The following is an 18,979-nucleotide window of genomic DNA, read 5'->3' as shown; positions in this document are numbered from 1 at the left end:
ATTTTCTCAAAGATCCAAATTTTGGTTCAGTTGATTCTTTCTACGGTCCTTTTTGTTTCTATTTGGTTGATTTCAGCTCTGAGTTTGATTATTTCCTGCCTTCTACTCCTCCTGGGTGTATTTGCTTCTTTTTGTACTAGAGCTTTTAGGTGTGCTGTCAAGCTGCTGACATAAGCTCTTTCCTGTTTCTTTCTGCAGGCACTCAGACCTATGAGTTTTCCTCTTAGCACAGCTTTCATTGTGTCCCATAAGTTTGGGTATGTTGTACCTTCATTCTCATGAAATTCTAAGAAGTCTTTAATTTCTTTCTTTATTTCTTCCTTGACCAGGTTATCATTGAGTAGAGCATTGTTCAACTTCCACGTATATGTGGGTGTTCTTCCCTTATTGTTATTGAAGACCAGCTTTAGGCCCTGGTGGTCTGATAGCACGAATGGGATTATTTCTATCTTTCTGTACCTGTTGAGGCCCGTTTTTCGACCAATTATATGGTCAATTTTGAAGAAAGTACCATGAGGAGCTGAGAAGAATGTATATCCTTTTGCTTTAGGATAGAATGTTCTATAAATATCTGTTAAGTCCATTTGGTTCATGACTTCTCTTAGTCTGTCTATGTCTCTGTTTAATTTCTGTTTCCATGATTTTTCCATTTATGAGAGTGGGGTGTTGAAATTTCCTACTATTATTGTGTGAGGTGCAGTGTGTGCTTTGAGCTTTAGTAAGGTTTCTTTTATGTATGTAGGTGCCCTTGTATTTGGAGCATAGTTATTTAGGATTGAGAGTTCATTTTGTTGTGTTTTTCCCTTGATGAATATGAAGTGTCCTTCCTTATCTTTTTTGATGACTTTTAGTTGAAAATTGATTTTATTCAATATTAGAACAGCTACTCCAGCTTGCTTCTTCAGACCATTTGCTTGGAAAGTTGTTTTCCAGCCTTTCACTCCAAGGTAATGTATGTCTTTGTCTCTGAGGTGTGTTTCCTGTAGGCAGCAGAATGCAGGGTCCTCATTGTATATCCAGTTTGTTAATCTGTGTCTTTTTCTTGGTGAGTTGAGACTATTGATGTTGAGAGATATTAAGGAATAATGATTATTACTTTATTTAATATTCAGATTTGTATGTGATACTATGTTTGTGTGCTTTTCTTCTCTTTGTTTTGTTGCCTGCTTTTCTAGGGTGTAGCTTGCCTCCTTATGTTGGGCTTTACCATTTATTATCCTGTGTAGCGCTGGATTTATAGAAAGATATTGTGTAAATTTGGTTTTGTCATGGAATATCTTGGTTTCTCCATCTATGTTAATTGAGAGTTTTGCTGGATGCAGTAACCTGGGCTGGCATTTGTGTTCTCTTAGGTTCTGTATGTCATCTGTCTAGGATCTAGCCTTCATAGTTTCTGCCGAGAAGTCTGGTGTGATTCTGATAGGTCTGCCTTTATATGTTACCTGACATTTTTCCCTTACTGCTTTTAATATTCTTTCTTTAATTTGTGCATTTGGTGTTTTGACTATTATGTGATGGGAGGAGTTTCTTTTCTGTTCCAATATATTTGGAGTTCTGTAGGCTTCTTGTACGTTTATGGGCATCTCTTTCTTTAGGTTAGGGAAGTTTTCTTCTATGATTTTGTTGAAGATATTTACTGGTCCTTTGAGCTGGGAGTCTTCTTCACTTTCTTCTATACCTATTATCCTTAGGTTTGATCTTCTCATCGAGTCTTGGATTTCTTGTATGCTTTGGACCAGTAGCTTTTTCTGTTTTACATTTTCTTTGACAGTTGTGTCGATGATTTCTATGGAATCTTCTGCTCCTGAGATTCTCTCTTCTATCTCTTGTATTCTATTGGTGATGCTTATCTCTATGGCTCCTTGTCTCTTCCTTTGGTTTTCTATATCCAGGGTTGTTTCCCTGTGTCCTTTCTTTATTCCTTCTATTTCCATTTTTGATTCCTTCCACTGTTTTATTGTGTTTTCTTGGAATTCTTTCAGGGATTTTTTGATTCCTCTCAATAGGCTTCTACTTGTTTATTTATGTTGTCCTGCTATTCTCTAAGGGTGTTCTTCATGTCTTTCTTGAAGTTCTCTAGAATCATGATCAAATATGATTTTAAATCTAGATCTTGCTTTTTTGGTGTGTTTGGATATTCAGTGTTTGCTTTTGTGGCAGAATTGGGCTCCGATGATGCCATGTAGTCTTGGTTTTTGTTGCTTGGGTTCCTGGGCTTGCCTATTGCCATCAGGTTTTCTCTGGTGTTACCTTGTTCTGCTATTTCTGAGAGTGGTTAGACCATCCTATAGGTCTAGGAGTGCTGCGGACCTGTTTTCCTGTTTTCTTTCAGCCAGTTATGGGAACAGAGTGTTTTGCTTTCGGGCATGTAGTCTTTACTTTCTTCTGGTCTTAAGCTGGTCCTGTGGGTTTGTGTCCTGAGTCTACCAGTCAGGTTGCTTGGAGCAGGAAAGTTGGTCTTACCTGTGGTCCTGTTTCTCAAGTTGCTTGTTGGGGGCTGCTTTTGAATTCTCGGTGAGGTCGGCAACCAGGAGGGCTTGTGCTGCCTTTTCTGGGAACCCCCATGCACCAGGGTCCCAGATGGTGTTATGTATTTTCCTCTGGAGTCAGAAATGTGGGCAGAGCATAGTCTTTTCTGGCTTCCCAGGCGTGTCTGCCCCTCTGAATGTTTAGCTCTCCCTCCCACGGGATGTGGCTGCACAGAACTGTTGATCCAGTCCCTTTAGGTCCCAGAGGTGTCTTGACTATGGGGACCTGCCACTTAAGTGCCCCTATCTTCTGGTTCTCAGAGGCCCTATACAGTTTCCTCTTGGGCCATGGATGTGGGCAGGGGTGGGCAGTATTGGTTGGTCTCTCCCACTCTGCAGTCTTAGGAGTGCCCACCTGTCAGGGTGGTGAGCTCTCTCTCCCAAGGGGTTTGGGAGCAGTGAGCTGCGGGCAGGTATCAGGGAGGTTGGGGCTCTAGCTAAAAACCGGAAGTGTACATTACCAGAGGAATTTTGCCCCTTTATGTCCTGAGACCACCCGGCAGGTCGCTTGGAGCAGAAATGTTGGTCTTACCTTTGTTCCCATGGCTCAAGTTTGCTCGTGGGGGGCTGCTTTTGAGTTCTCCGTCAGGGCGGCAACCAGAAGGGCCTGTGCCGCCTTTTCCGGGAGTCCCCGTGCACCAGGGTCCCAGATGGCATTAGGTGTTTTCCTCTGGAGTGAGAAATGTGGGCCAAGTGTAGTCTCTTCTTGGCTTCCCAGGCGTGTCTGCCCCTCTGAAGGTTTAGCTCTCCCTCCCACGGGATTTGGGTGCAGAGAACTGTTGATCCAGTCCTTTTAGGTCCCGGCAGTGTCTGGAGCACAGGGGACCTGCCACTTAAGTCTATTTATGACCTTCTTAAAGTCCTCCATCATCATGATAAATGTGATTTTTAAATCTAAATTTTGCTTTTCCGGTGTGTTTGCATATCCAGTGTTTGCTTTGGTGGGAAAATTGGACTCTGATGATGCCAAGTAGTATTGGTTCCTGTTACTTGGGTTCCTGCACTTGCCTCTCACCATCAGGTTATCTCTGGTGTTAGCTTGTCTTGCTGTTTCTGATGTCGGCTTGACCCTCCTGTGGGCCTGTGTGTCAGCACTCCTGTAGAACTGTTTTCTTTCTGCCAGTTATGGGAACAGAGTGTTCTGCTCTCAGGCATGTAGTCCCTCCTGGCAGCTGGCTTTCAGCTCTCAGCAAGAGCAGCAACCAGAACGGTTGTGTCCCATATTGCTCCTAGGTCCCTGTGCACAGGGGACACAGATGGCACTAGATGTTTTCCTCTTGAGTTAGGAATGTGGGCAGAGAGTAGTCTCCTCTGGTTTCACAGGAGTGTCTGAAGTTCTGAGTGTCTAGCTCCCCCCCACCATGGGATTTGGGTGCAGGGAGCTGTTTGACCAGCTCTGTTCAGATCTGGACTTCAGGGCTCCTGCAGCTGACTGCTCCTATATTCCTGTGTCCAGAGGCTCTATGGAGTTTCCTCTTAGGCAGGGATGTGGGCAAAGGTGGGCAGAAGTGGCAGTCTCTCCTGCCCCGCAGTCTCAGGATTGCCTGCACTTCTGGGTGTTCAGCTTTCTCTCCCATGGGATTTCTCTCCCCTTCTGTTTTAAGATAAATTGCTAAATGTCAGAGACTGCAGTTTCTGGCTTCAGAGCGCAGTCAGCTATAGCAGCAAAGTTACTTACAAAATTTAGATAGATAAATGTTTTATAAAACAGCAACCTTAAATGTCTTTCAAGACTAAGTCTTGCTCCTGACAATGCTGTTCCCCTTTGGATCACCTTAAAGAGAGAACCAAGAAAGAAGTGCCAGGGCTTGTCCCTGGCAGAACTACAATCATCTCATGTATATTGGCAGTAGTTACCTAGACAGTTATAAATGGACAAAATACAACATTTCCCCACTCCATGTAATGACTGTGATACTGATGGCAGTTCTTTTCATTCTGTGCTTGAGTACCTTACCCTCTGGAAAGAACAGTGGTGCTAACTTTTTTGTTTGTGTGGCAAATGATTGAATAGTTAATTACCAAACTCTGCAACTCAACTCATTTTTTCACTCACGAACATCTTCTCTCATTTTAAAAATATAAAGATGTTTTTTTCTTAAATAAGAGGCCATAAAGTATAAAAATAATGTGAAATTTCACAGTCATGAAATGTGCTTTTAATAAAAATAATTAAAGAAAGTAAATCATTCAAGTGGGATAATTATATTTAAATTAGTTTTAAAATGTAAAAGTTCTTATAAAATCAGTGCAAAAGATGAGGTCAAAGCCTAAGAAACTAAGGTATATCTGAAAGAAGTTTGTTAAAAGCTAAAACTTAAAAAAATGTGTTTATGTCCACTGTCAGCCCCTGGGACAAGCCCATCTGCCATAAGCTAGGTGTAGGTTGTCATTCCCTCCCCCAACTCCACTGTCTGGCAACCGTTCTGCAGATCTCTATTAGGCCTGCTAAACAAGAACCATTCAATAATGCCACACAAGGAACATCTAGTTCCTTTCACCAAAACATCCAGGGCACAGCTATCCACATGAGACCTGCTACATTGGTAACATTCCGATTAGGCCTGCCCCCTTGATACCTGACATGTCAGGAATAACCAGGGAAAATCAGATGGCTAAAGGCCCACATAAGAACACAATCAACAAGAGCCAGTGTAGAGAAAACATCTGTGTCTTTATGGATGTGGCACCTGCCATTAATACATTTGACAGCCTGTGGCTTAGGTAGGAAATATGAGGTGGGGTATCCAGGAGGCAGAAATAATTCTGGGGATACTGTCAGGTGTGGAAGATTCACCCAAGAATATGTGATGAGACAGCCACATGTTTCCTGAATACAGGTAATTAACCATGTGGGAGAATGGAGATTAAAATAAATGGGTTATTTTAAGTTATGGACTAGTCAGAGAAGAGCCTAGTTATATGGCCAAAGTATTTATAAATATATTTGAGTCTGAGTTTCATTTCTGGGAACATGGGCCTGGGAGGAAGAATCAGACCAAACTTATAAAAACTAGGGTGACATGGCACCTTCAGAGCAAGGCTGTCTCAGTACATCAAGCCCTGAATATTCTAACACAACCAAAGAACAAAAAAGTGATCTTAAATCCAGCCTTACAAATAGATTCCTTTAAAGAGGAAATGAATAAATTCCTTAAAGAAATCCAGGGGGGCTAGCGAGATGGCTCAGCAGTTAAGAGCACTGACTGCTCTTCCAGAGGTCGTGAGTTCAATTCCCAGCAACCACATGATGGGTGTGTCTGAAGACAGCAACAGTGTACACACACACACACACACACACACACACACACACACACACACATATATATATATATATATATATGTGTGTGTGTGTGTGTATATGATATATAATATATATATAATAAATAAAATCTTTAAAAAAAAGAAATTCAGGAAAGTAAATCAAACAGGTAGAGGCTTTAATATGGAATCTAAAAAAGAAAGGAAGAAAGAAAGAAAGAAAGGAAGAAAGAAAGAAAGAAAGAAAGAAAGGAAGGAAGGAAGGAAGAAAGAAAGACCCTTAAATGTATAGGCAAGTACAAGATAGAATGAGGCCTATCATTGGATGAGAAGGAAGGATGGGCAGGAGAAAAATTTGAGGGAAGAGGAGGAGACTGGAACCTGGAACCGAACCGAAGGAGACTGGAGAGAAGCTGCAGAGAGAGAACATGGAAGTTTACGTTAAGATTCCTCTCTGTGTATTTACAGGTTGTTATGAATATCCTTAAGGGATGGATGTGTACAGGGCTTTGTATGTTTAGGTGGGCAGTTATATCTTACCAATTGGATCAGAGGTTATTTTGCTGTGTGTTCTTTCTTGCAGCAATTTAAGTGTAAGAGTGTGTGGTGGCTAGAGACACTGGGCTGCCACAGAATTGGGATGCATGCTTCTGGCAAGATATCTATCAGATATTTTGGGGCACTGCGGTGCTGGATCTAGTGAGGGGAAAAGACAGCTCTTTTATAATTTTACAAAAACACCTAAATAAATAAAAATATTTAAACAAATGAAAACAAATAAAACTACTCAAGACCTGAGAATGGAAATAGAAGCAATAAAGAAAACACAATCTCAGGAAATCTAGAAAATGGAAAACTTAAGAGAGAGAACAGAAACAATAGTTACAAGCAACACCAGCAGAACATAAGAGATCAGGTGTAGAAGAAGAAATTGATACACCTGTCAAAAAAAAGTTAAATTTAAAAAAATTCTTGACATAAAACATCCCGAAAATCTGGGATACTATGAAAAGACCTATCCTAAGAATAATAGAAATAAAAGAAGGTGAAGATTCCTAGTTCCAAAGCCCAGACGTTATTTTCAATAAAATGATAGAAGATAATTTCTCTAGCCAGATGAAAAAGATACATATAAACATACAAGTAGCTTACAGAAGACCAATAGGTTTTGTTCAGAAAAGAAAATCTTCCCACCACACAATATTCAAAATACAAAATCTACAGAAAAAAGGAAAGAATATTAAAAAATGTAAGGAAAAATGTCAAATAACATATAAGGCTGACATATCAGAATTATACTTGACGTATCAACAAAGACTCTGAAAGCTAGAAGGACCTAGACAGATGTCTTAAACCCTTTTAGAAATCACAGATGGCATCCTAGGCTACTATACCCAACAAAACTTTCAAATACCATATATAGAGAAAACAGATACTTCAAGAAAAAAATTTAAACATTATCTATCCACAAGTACAGTTCTACAGAAAATAATTAAAGGAAAATGCAAAGCCAAGCAGGATGACTACACACAAGAAAACAGGAAATGAATAAATCCACACCAGTGAAAACAAAATAAAGGAAACACACACACACACACACACACACACACACACACACACACACACACTAATACCATGAACACCAAAATAACAGAAATTGACAATCATTCGTCACTAATATTTTTCAACTTGGAATCAATTTCACAATAAAATAACAGAGGCTAATAGAGTGGATGTGAAAACAAGATCCACCATTCTGCTGCATGCAGGAATCATACCTCAGCATTGAAGATATTATCTTAGAGTAAAGGGCTGGAGAAAAATTTTTGAAGCAAATAGAACCAGGAAGCAAACTGGAGTAGCCATTCTAATAGCTCATAAAATAGACTTTTCAACCAAAATTAATCAAAAGAGATGGGTAATGACACTTTGTACTTTTTTTTGTTTGGTTTTTTTTTTTTTTTTGTTCTTTTTTTTTTTCGGAGCTGGGGACTGAACCCAGGGCCTTGCGCTTCCTAGGCAAGCGCTGTACCACTGAGCTAAATCCCCAACCCCCGACACTTCGTACTTATCAAAGGAAAAATCCACCAAGATGACATTTCAATTCTGAACATGCCCCAAACACAAGTGCACCCAAATATGTAAAAGAAATGTTACTAAAGCTTAAATTACACATTGAATCACACACATTAATCATGGGACACTTCAACACCCCACTCTCACCAATAGACAGGTCATCAAGCCAGAAACTAAAAAGTGAAACAGTGAAACTAAGTAAGGTTATGAATCAAATGGAATACAACAGATATCCACAGAACCTTTCACCCAAGCAAAAAAGGATTTATCTTTTTCTCAGCACCTCACAGAACTTTCTCCAACGTTGATCATATAGTTGATCACAACATAAGACTCAACAGATATAAGAAAATTCAAATAACTTCTTGTATCTTATCAAACCACCATGGATCAAAGCTGGACTTAAACAATATCAGAAACAACAGAAATTCTACAAACTCATAGAAACTGAACAACATTCTACTCAGTGGTCACTGGGTCAGTAAAGAAGTAAAAAAATTACAGACTTTCTAGAATTCAATGAATAACAACCCAAACTTATGGGATACAGTGTAAGCAGTGCTAAGAAGAAAGCAGTAAGGTCATTCATAAAAGTTAGAGAGTTCTCATACCAGCAATGAAATATGATTTAGCTATTAAACACAAAGACATCATGAAATTTGCAGACAAATGGATGCAACTTGATACCATCTCGAGTGAGGTAATACAGAATCAGAAGGAAATGTATGTACTCAGTTATAATTGGACATTATCCATTAAGTGCAGGATAGCCATGCTACAATATACAGACCCAAAGAAACTAATTAAAACAGAAGGCCCAAGGGAGTATGTGTGAATCTCATTTAGGAGGAGAAACAAAAATTCAATACTGGTAGATGCACAGAGGAATTGGTTAGGAGAGAGAATGAGAAGGGGCATGGGAATGGGGATCAGGTATAGGAGGTAGTGAGGGCTGGGGATGAGAATGAAAATCAGTGGTGATTGGGGTTGGGGATTTAGCTCAGTGGTAGAGCGCTTGCCTAGCAAGCGCAAGGCCCTGGGTTTGGTCCCCAGCTCCGAAAAAAAGAAGAAGAAGAAAAAAAAGAAAATCTGAGACCAGTGGGATACATGAGTTCTGGAGGCTATGGGAACTCTAAGGGGGTGATCATGGTAGAGATTCCTACTAGGGGAAGATACAGAGACTGATGTTTTCACCTCCTGGAGCCAGGCAGGACTTCCAGCAGAAGAAAGAAACATCTTTTGTTGTTTTCCATGATATTTTATCACAGCAACAAAAAGGAGACTATTCCACTTCCAAACTTGATTTTGCCTTCATCCGACCAGTTCCCCACATAGGGAAATAATTAACTTAAAAAATATAATGGGAAACTGAATCATAGACACAGATCTATGGATTCGGTTAAAACCTAAACTCCAAACATCTAAATTAATGGGTGGATTATAATAACTTATCAGAATAGTGGAATTCCTAAATGACAGAGAGGAGTAAAATAACACAGGGGTGGAGCTGGAACTGAACTGATGTGGCTGCAGAGGAAGGCGTTCTGTGTGTGGAGGAGAGGAGAACACTGTTGTATGTGAGCTGGCACTTCTGACACACTGGAATGCTGGTTCTCCAGTATTTATGCATTACGGATTGTACATGGAGCATGAGAGCCTATTTTGATTTACACGACTTCACAGAGATAAAAGAGGAAAGTCGGCAGGAATGTGAGCAGAAACCATGAAAGATGCTCTTGTTAGCTTGCCCATAGGCTCCTGTTCTGCTAACTTTCTTAGACAATCTAGGATCTCCTACCTAGGGATAGGGAGGAGCCATCAATTAACAATCCAGGCAATCTCCATAGCCATGGCCGCTAACTAGTCTGACCTCACAAATTCCCTCAGTTAAGACTCTCTTTTCAAGTGATCCTAGGCTACATCAAGTTGACAAAAGTAATTCTGAAAGAACTTGACTGTGAGTTCTCAATATGACGAGTTGTTAAGCAGTTTCTAAGGATTCTGTCTTACCGTTTATTTACAATAAGCTCATTTTCCACACCCTCCAGCACCCAAACCGAAAAGTAAAGGCACACGTTGTTCCAAGGTATGGGCGATTTTTTTCTAATAGTCAATCTCATCATATGGCATCTGCCCTTTTATTTCCTGCACTTGTAATGAAGCTGTGCCCTGCTGCCAACGTGACAGTTGACCAGATCAACTGTGGGAGCAGCATGCCCATTATGTATTAACTGCACCCAATAATCAGCCTCTTAAAACCTCTCTGAGGGAAGGGATGCTGTTAAAGTTAGCACGCACCTCTCTTTTAAAAATAAAAGTATGAAGGGCAATTTTTAAAAGTTACGCCTCTGGCCAATAGTGATCGAGTGGGGCTGTTGGAGAGGTTTTTGTCATGCTTCTGAATAGTGGCTAGACATCAAAAGTATTATTTCTGAAATTCTTTTCATCTTCTCTCTGTGCTGACAATTTCAAAGAACCATATGGCTCATTGGCACAACTTTTAGGTAAACTTTCCCAGCAGGGAATGGTCTTCAGAAATAATATGAGCTCCACCTCCCAGATGGAATCATGGGCTATACAGTCTGTATACCCTACTTTTATTTTTAAAGCTGGGAGATTTGGGGTGGACTCTAATACATACAAAGGGCAGGGACCTGGCATGTTAGCTGAACGGGAACTATGACCAGGTAGCAGAGAGTTTTCAGGTGTCCCATCTATGTGAGAATATAATCTTGATTGAGAAAAGAGGGTTTTCCCCCAAAAGAGTTTAATACTTCAAGGGGCTGTATACACACCAATGGCATTTGTCCTTTTCCTTCAACGTGGCTTACTGCTAAGAATAGAATAAAATTTATATTCTGGAAGCTGGGAAAAAAAGAAGAAAGAAACATCAATCAATCCACAAAACCTTCAACCCCAAATTTGTCTTGCCTACAGGATACACAGGGATAAATATGGAGCAGAGACTAAGGATATATCCAGTCAAAGACTAGTTCAACTTTAGATCCATCCCATGTGAGAGAGCCAACCCCTGGCACTATTAATAATACTCTGCTATGCTTGCAGACAGGATCCTAGCCTAACTATCTTCGTTTTTTTTTTTTTTTTTCGGAGCTGGGGACCGAACCCAGGGGCTTGCGCTCGCTAGGCAAGCGCTCTAACGCTGAGCTAAATCCCCAACCCGCCTAACTATCTTCTAAGAAGCTTTATCCATCAGCAGTCGTAATCATATTCAGAGACCCATAGACAAACATCAGACTAAGCTTGGGGAGTTTTGTAGAAGAGTGGAAGATAGATTATTTTAGCCAGAGGGGGTCACAGAGATTACAAAAAAACCCTATAGTGTCAAGTAACCTGAACCCAAGAAGTTTCAAAGAGACTGAATCACCAACTAAAGAGTATGCAGGGGCTGGACCTAATACCCTACATATTTGTAGCAGATGTGTAGCTTTTTATTCACATGGATCCCCTAGCCTTTGAGGAAGGGACTGTCTCTGTTGCCTGTCATTGGATCCCCTACCTGGACTGCCTAGTTGGGCCACAGTGGGAGAGGAGGTGCTTAGATCTGCTAGATGTTCCAGCATGGGTGGTACCTGGCGGGGGCTTCTCCATCTCGGAGAGGGATAAAGGAGGATATTAGGGGGAGGGATTTGCAAGGGCAAGACTGGGCTGTGACTGGGATGCAATGTGAACAAAAAATAAATTATGAAAAAAACCTGTATCTATGATTAAATTTGGGACTATTAAACTTTATCCAAATTTCTTAGATATTATTGGACATGTGAAATTACAGTTGAGACATCTACAACATAAATCCTACACCTAAGGTTTAACAAACATTGCAGAATAAGAAAAAATAGTACAAGCACAGAGGACCATAATACAGAGTCTCCTCTGTACATGACGGAGTCAGTGTAAACAACAACAAAAACAACAACAACCACAACATGGTCACCTAAAGAAGCAATTCTCAGTCATAATGCCACTTGACACAACAGCTTGGATAGGGGAGGTCTCACAATGCTCTACCACCAAATGAAGAACTTTCAGAAATCCCTGACTATGAGGTCCTAAAAAAAGACACTTATGAGCAACATGAAGTGTACTCATCAGTTTGGATTAAATTCTCTTTCTTGTAAACCTATAAGCTTTCTCTTTTATGGTATACAAAATTTGTTGAATATTTTCCTCATACATTAAAAACTTTATCATTGACCTTGATGTGCTGATCCAGCTTTCTATTTTGTCTTCATGTTATTTTTAAAATCAATTTAGTCCAGTCTATTGAAACTTCATTTTGGATTATTTTATACTTGATCTCACACATTTTTTTTTCATTTCTCTCATCTTATTGGGTTTGTTTTTCTTTGGTATTTCCATCTATATTGAATTCCATTTTTCTTTCTTATTTTTGATTATATACATCTTCTTAAATTTTTTTATTAGATATGTTTCTTTACTTACATTTCAAAGGTTATTCCCCTTCTTGGTTTCCTGTTCGTAAGCCCCCATTCTCCCCCTTCCCCTATTCCCTCTATATTTCCCCCTTTATACATCTTTTAAAAATGTATTACTTCCCTTCTCCCTAATCCTCTCAGTTCTAAACCTCAATTACACCCAACCCCACTCTGCCAAGATTACTGCTGCTTCAATTCTCTTCAGAGAAATAGGCTTCCCAGAGACATCAACCAAATACAATATAAGAAGAAATAATAAAAAGATACAAACTACAATAGGACTGAGTGAGGCAACCCAGTAGGAGAATAAGGATCCAAAGGACAGGTAATAGTCATAGGCATCCCCATTTCCATGGTTAGGATTCCCAAGAAATACCAAGCTGAAACTGTAGCATGTATACAGAGGACCTAGCTCAGACTCACACAGGCTCTTTGATTGTGGACTCATCTCTGTGAGTCTCTGTGAACCCTAATTAGTTGATTCTGTGAGCCATATCCTTCTGATGTCCTAAAGTCCACTAGCTCCTGCAATTCTTCCTCCTCTTCTCTCATAGGTTTTCCCAAGCTCCAAGGGAGGAATACAATAAATATTCTTTCTTTCTTTCTTTCTTTCTTTCTTTCTTTCTTTCTTTCTTTCTTTTTTTCTTCCTTCCTTCCTTCCTTCCTTTCTTTCTTTCTTTCTTTCTTTCTTTGTTTAAACCTAAGAAGGTAAACCATTTAATTTAGAAATGAAAAATGGAGAAGAAAGAAGAGAAAAATGGACTAATGTCCCTCAATAGCACACAGCAAACTATTAGCAAATAGGTTTCTACAACGTATACAACAATTATATACTATCACCAAGTGGGTTTTACTCTAGAAATATCTTAAATCAATTGCTGAATTCACCACATAGGCTACAGAAAAAATCACAGAATTCAACACTGTTCATAATGAACTCTCATATAACAGAAACAAAACAAATATGAAATGGCACAAAAACTCTTGAGATAACAATTTATTTAGTGGCATGATAAAGGCCCATGCTTCTCTAGGATCAAAGTCAAGTAAGAATGTCCATACTCACTCAGCAGAGTGCCGGGAGTTATGGGCAGTGCCCTGAGCAAGAACACAGCATCATCAGACAGAGATAACGTGGGTGCTATATAGGTAGGTACTCCCTAGGTATTCACAATAAAGTTCCAAGAACTAAGAACTGAGTTGACCAAGTTCACAGAATACAACGCACAAGAATTTACATTTGAATCTAAAACAAATCAAAACAAAACAAAACTATACACAGCATCAAGGGAAGAAATCAAGACATCTAAGGGAGAAAAGAGATACATCCAGTTCATGAATTCAAGGTTTTAGTATTTCTGTCTTTTCCAGAATGTTTTATATGTGTGACATACTATCACTTAAAACCCTAACAAGATATTTTGTAGAAACAAAATTACATGAAAAGGTATGCATATCCTCGCTGATCCAGACCCACAGCTCACTGCTCCCAATACCTTGGGAGAGAGAGCTCACTGCCCGGACAGGTGGGTATGCCTGAGACTGCAGAGCGGGCCAGCAATACTGCCCACACCTGCCCACATCCCTGGCACAAGAGGAAACTGTATATGGCCTCTGGGAACTGGAAGATAGGGGCACTCGAAGGGCAGAACCCCTGAAGTCCAGACACCACCCAGACCTGACAGGTCAACAGTTATCTGCACACAAATCCTGGGGGAGGGAGAGCTAAACCTTAAGAGGGGCAGACAGGTCTGGGAAGCCAGTAGAGACTACGCTTTGCCCACATTTCTGACTCTAGGGGAAAACACCTAATGCCATCTGGGACCCCAGTGCACAGGGGCTCCGGGAAAAGGCAGTGTAGGCCCTCCAGGTTGCCTCCTTCACGGAGAGCTCAAAAGCAGCCCCCCACGAGCAACTTGAGCCACAGGACCACAGGTAAGACAAACTTTTCTGCTCCAAGCAACCTGACTGGTGGACTCAGGACACAGGCCCACAAGAACAGCTGAACCAGTAGACAGGAAAGACTACACACCTGAAAGCAGAACACTCTGTTCCCATAACAGGCTGAAAGAAAACAGGAAAACAGGTCGACAGCACTCCTGACACAGAGGCCTATAGGAAAGTCAAGCCACTGTCAGAAATAGCAGAACAAGGTAACACCAGAGAAAACCTGATGGTGAGAGGCAAGCACGGAAACCCAAGCAACAGAAATCAAAACTGCATGGCATCATCCGAGCCCAATTCTCACACAAAAGCAAACACTGAATATCCAAACACACCAGAAAAGCAAGATCTAGATTTAAAACAACATTTGACCATGATGCTGGAGAATTTCAAGAAAGACATGAAGAACTCCCTTAGAGAAACGCAGGACAACATGAATAAAAAAGTAGAAGCCTATAGAGAGGAATCACAAAAATCCCTGAAAGAATTCCAGGAAAACACAATCAAATATGTAAAGGAATTAAAAATGGAAATAGAAGCAATAAAGAAAGGACACAGGGAAACAACCCTGGATACAGAAAACCAAAGGAAGAGACAAGGAGGCATAGATACAACCATTACTAACAGAATACAAGAGATAGAAGAGAGAATCTCAGGAGCAGAAGATTCCAAAGAAAGCATCCACACAACAGTCAAAGAAAATGTAAAGCGGAAAAAGCTACTGATGCAAAACATACAGGAAATCCAGGACTCAATAAGAAGATAAAACCTAAGGATAATAGGTATAGAAGAGAGTGAAGACTCCCATCTCAAAGGACCAGTGAATATCTTCAACAAAATCATGGAAGAAAACTTCCCTAACCTAAAAAAAGAGATGCCCATAAACATACGAGAAGCCTACAGAACTCCAAATATATTGGACCAAAAAAGAAACTCCTCCTGTCCCATAATAGTCAAATAACCAAATGGACAAAATAAAGAAAGAATATTAAAAGCAGTAAGGGAAAAAGGTCAAATAAAATATAAAGGCAGACCTAACAGAATTACCAGACTTTTCACCAGAGACTATGAAAGCCAGAAGATCCTGGACATATGTCATACAGACCCTAACAGAGCACAAATGCCAGCCCAGGTTACTGTATCCTGTAAAACTCTCAATTAACATAGATGGAGAAACCAAGATATTCCATGACAAATCCAAATTTACACAATATCTTTCTACAAATCCAGCACTACCTAGGATAATAAATGGTAAAGCCCAACATAAGGAGGCAAGCTACACGCTAGAAAAAGCAAGAAACTAATCGTCTTGACAACAAAACAAAGAGAAGAAAAGCACACAAACATAACCTCACATCCAAATATGAATATAACAGGAAGCAATAATCGCTATTCCTTAATATCTCTCAACATCAATGGCCTCAACTCCCCAATAAAAAGGGATAGATTAACAAACTGGATACGCAATGAGGACCCTGCATTCTGCTGCCAACAGGAAACACACATCAGAGACAAAGACAGACACTACCTCAGAATAAAAGGCTGGAAAACAACTTTCCAAGCAAATGGTCCAAAGAAGCAAGCTGGAGTAGCCATTCTAATATCGAATAAAATCGATTTTCTACTAAAAGTCATCAAAAAAGATAAGGAAGGACACTTCATATTCCTCAAAAGAAAAATCCACCAAGATGAACTCTCAATCCTAAATATCTATGCTCCAAATACAAGGGCACCTACATACATAAAAGAAACCTTACTAAAGATCAAAGGACACATTGCAGCTCACACAATAATAGTAGATTTCAACACCCCACTTTCATCAATGGACAGATCATGGAAACAGAAATTAAACAGAGACGTAGACAGACTAAGAGAAGTCATGAACCAAATGATATGTATAGAACAGATATTTATAGAACATTCTATCCTCAAACAAAAGGATATACCGTCTTCTCACCACCTCATGGTACTTTCCCCAAAATTAACCACATAATTGTTCATAAAACAGGCCTCAACAGATACAGAAAGTTAGATATAATCCCATACGTCCTATCAGACCACCCATGGGCTAAAGCTGGTCTTCAATAACAATAAGGAAAGAACGTCCACATATACATGGAACTTGAACAATGCTCTATTCAATGATATCCTGGTCAAGGAGGAAATATAGAAAGAAATTAAAGACTTCTTAGACGTTAATGAAAATAAAGGCACAACATACCCAAACTTATGGAACACAATGAAAGCTGTGCTAAGAGAAAAACTCATAGCTCTGAATGTCTACAGAAAGAAGCAGGAGAGAGCATATGTCAGCAGCTTGACAACACACCTAAAAACTCTAGAACAAAAAGAAGCAAATGCACCCAGGAGGAGTAGAAGGCAGGAAATAAACAAACTCAAAGCTGAAATCAACCAAATAGAAAAAAAGGACCATAGAAAGAATCAACTGAACCAAAAGTTGGTTCTTTGAGAAAATCAACAAGATAGATAAACCCTTAGCCAGACTAATGAGAGGACACAGAGAGTGTATACAAATTAACAAAATCAGAAATGAAAAGGGAGACATAACTACAGAATCAGAGGAAATTCAAAAAATCATCAGATCCTACTACAAAAGTCTATATTCAACAAAAGTAGAAAATCTGCAGGAAATGGACAATTTCCTAGACAGATACCAGGTACCCAAGTTAAATCAGGAACAGATAAACCAGTTAAACAACCCCATAACTCCTAAGGAAACAGAAGCAGTCATTAAAAGTCTCCCAACCAAAAAGGGCCCAGGTCCAGATGGGTTCAGTGCAGAATTCTATCAGACCTTCATAGAAGACCTCATACCAATATTATCCAAACTATTCCACAAAATTGAAACAAGTGGAGTGCTACTGAATTCCTTCTATGAAGCCACAATTACTCTTATACCTAAACCACACAAAGGCCCAAGAAAGAAAGAGAACTTCAGACCAATTATCCTCATGAATGTTAATGCAAAAATACTCAATAAAATTCTGGCAAACCGAATCCAAGAGCACATCAAAACAATCATCCACCATGATCAAGTAGGCTTCATCCCTCGCATGCAGAGATGGTTCAATATATGGAAAACCATCAATGTAAACCATTATATAAACAAACTGAAAAAACAAAACCAGAAGATCATTTCATTAGATGCTGAGAAAGCACTGGCGAAATTCAACACCCCTTCATGATAAAAGTCCTGGAAAGAATAGGAATTCAAGGCCCATACATAAACATAGTAAAAGCCATATACAGCAAACCAGTTGCTAACATTAAACTAAATGGAGAGAAACTTGAAGCAATCCCACTAAAATCAGGGACTAGACAAGGCTGCCCACTCTCTCCCTACTTATTTAATATAGGTCTTGAAGTTCTAGCCAGAGCAATCAGACAACAAAAGGAGATCACAGGGATACAGATTGGAAAAGAAGAAGTCAAATTATCACTATTTGCAGATGATATGATACGATATTTAAGTGATCCCAAAAGTTCCAGCAGAGAACCACTAAACCTGATAAACACCTTCAGCAAAGTGTCTGGGTATAAAATTAAACTCAAATAAATCAGGAGCCTTCCTCTACACAAAAGAGAAAGAAGCCGAGAAAGAAATTAGGGAAACAACACCCTTCATAATAGTCCCAAATAATATAAAATACCTCGGTGTGACTTCAACCAAGCAAGTAAAAGATCTGTATGATAAAAACTTCAAGCCTCTGAGGAAAGAAAGTAAAGAAGACCTCAGAAGATGGAAAGATCTCCCATGCTCATGGATTGGCAGGATTAACATAGTAAAACGCATTTTACCAAAAGGGATCTACAGATTCAATGCAATCCCCATCAAAATACCAATCCAATTCTTCAGAGTTAGAGAGAACAATTTGCAAATTCATCTGCAATAACAAAAAATCCAGGATAGCTAACACTATCCTCAACAATAAAAAGAACTTCTGGGGGAATCACTATCCCTGAACTCAAGCAGTATTACAGAGCAATAGTGGTAAAAACTGCATGGTATTGGTACAGAGACAGATAGACCAGTGGAATAGAACTGAAGACCCAGAAAGGAACCCACATACATATGGTCACTTGATTTTTGACAAAGGAGCCAAAACCATCCAATGGAAAAAAGATAGCATTTTCAGCAAGTGGTGCTGGTTCAACATGTAGAAGAATGCAGGTCGATCCATGCTTATCACCCTGTACAAAGCTTAAGTCCAAGTGCATCAAGGACCTCCACATCAAACCAGATACATTCAAACTAACAGAAGGAAAAGTGGGGAAGCATCTCGAACACATGGGCACTGGAGAAAATTTCCTGAACAAAACACCATATGCTTATGCTCTATGATCAAGAATAGACAAATGGGATTTCATAAAACTGCAAAGCTTCTGTAAGGCAAAGGACACTCTTGTTAGGACAAAACGGCAACCAACAGATTGGGAAAAGATCTTTACCATTCCTAAAACAGATAGAGGGCTTATATCCAAAATATACAAAGAACTCAAGAAGTTAGACCACAGGGAGACAAATAACCCTATTAAAAATGGGGTTCAGAGCTAAGCAAAGAATTTACATCTGAGGAATGCTGAATATTTGAGAAACACCTAATGAAATGTTCAACATCTTTAGTCATAAGTAAAATGCAAATCAAATCAACCCTGAGATTTCATCTCACACCAGTGAGAATGACTAAGGTT

The sequence above is a fragment of the Rattus norvegicus genome, chromosome 18 (assembly GCF_021556685.1).
Source record: "Rattus norvegicus strain SHRSP/BbbUtx chromosome 18, alternate assembly SHRSP_T2T, whole genome shotgun sequence".
NCBI lineage: Eukaryota > Metazoa > Chordata > Mammalia > Rodentia > Muridae > Rattus > Rattus norvegicus.
This window is presented reverse-complemented; position numbering follows the sequence as displayed.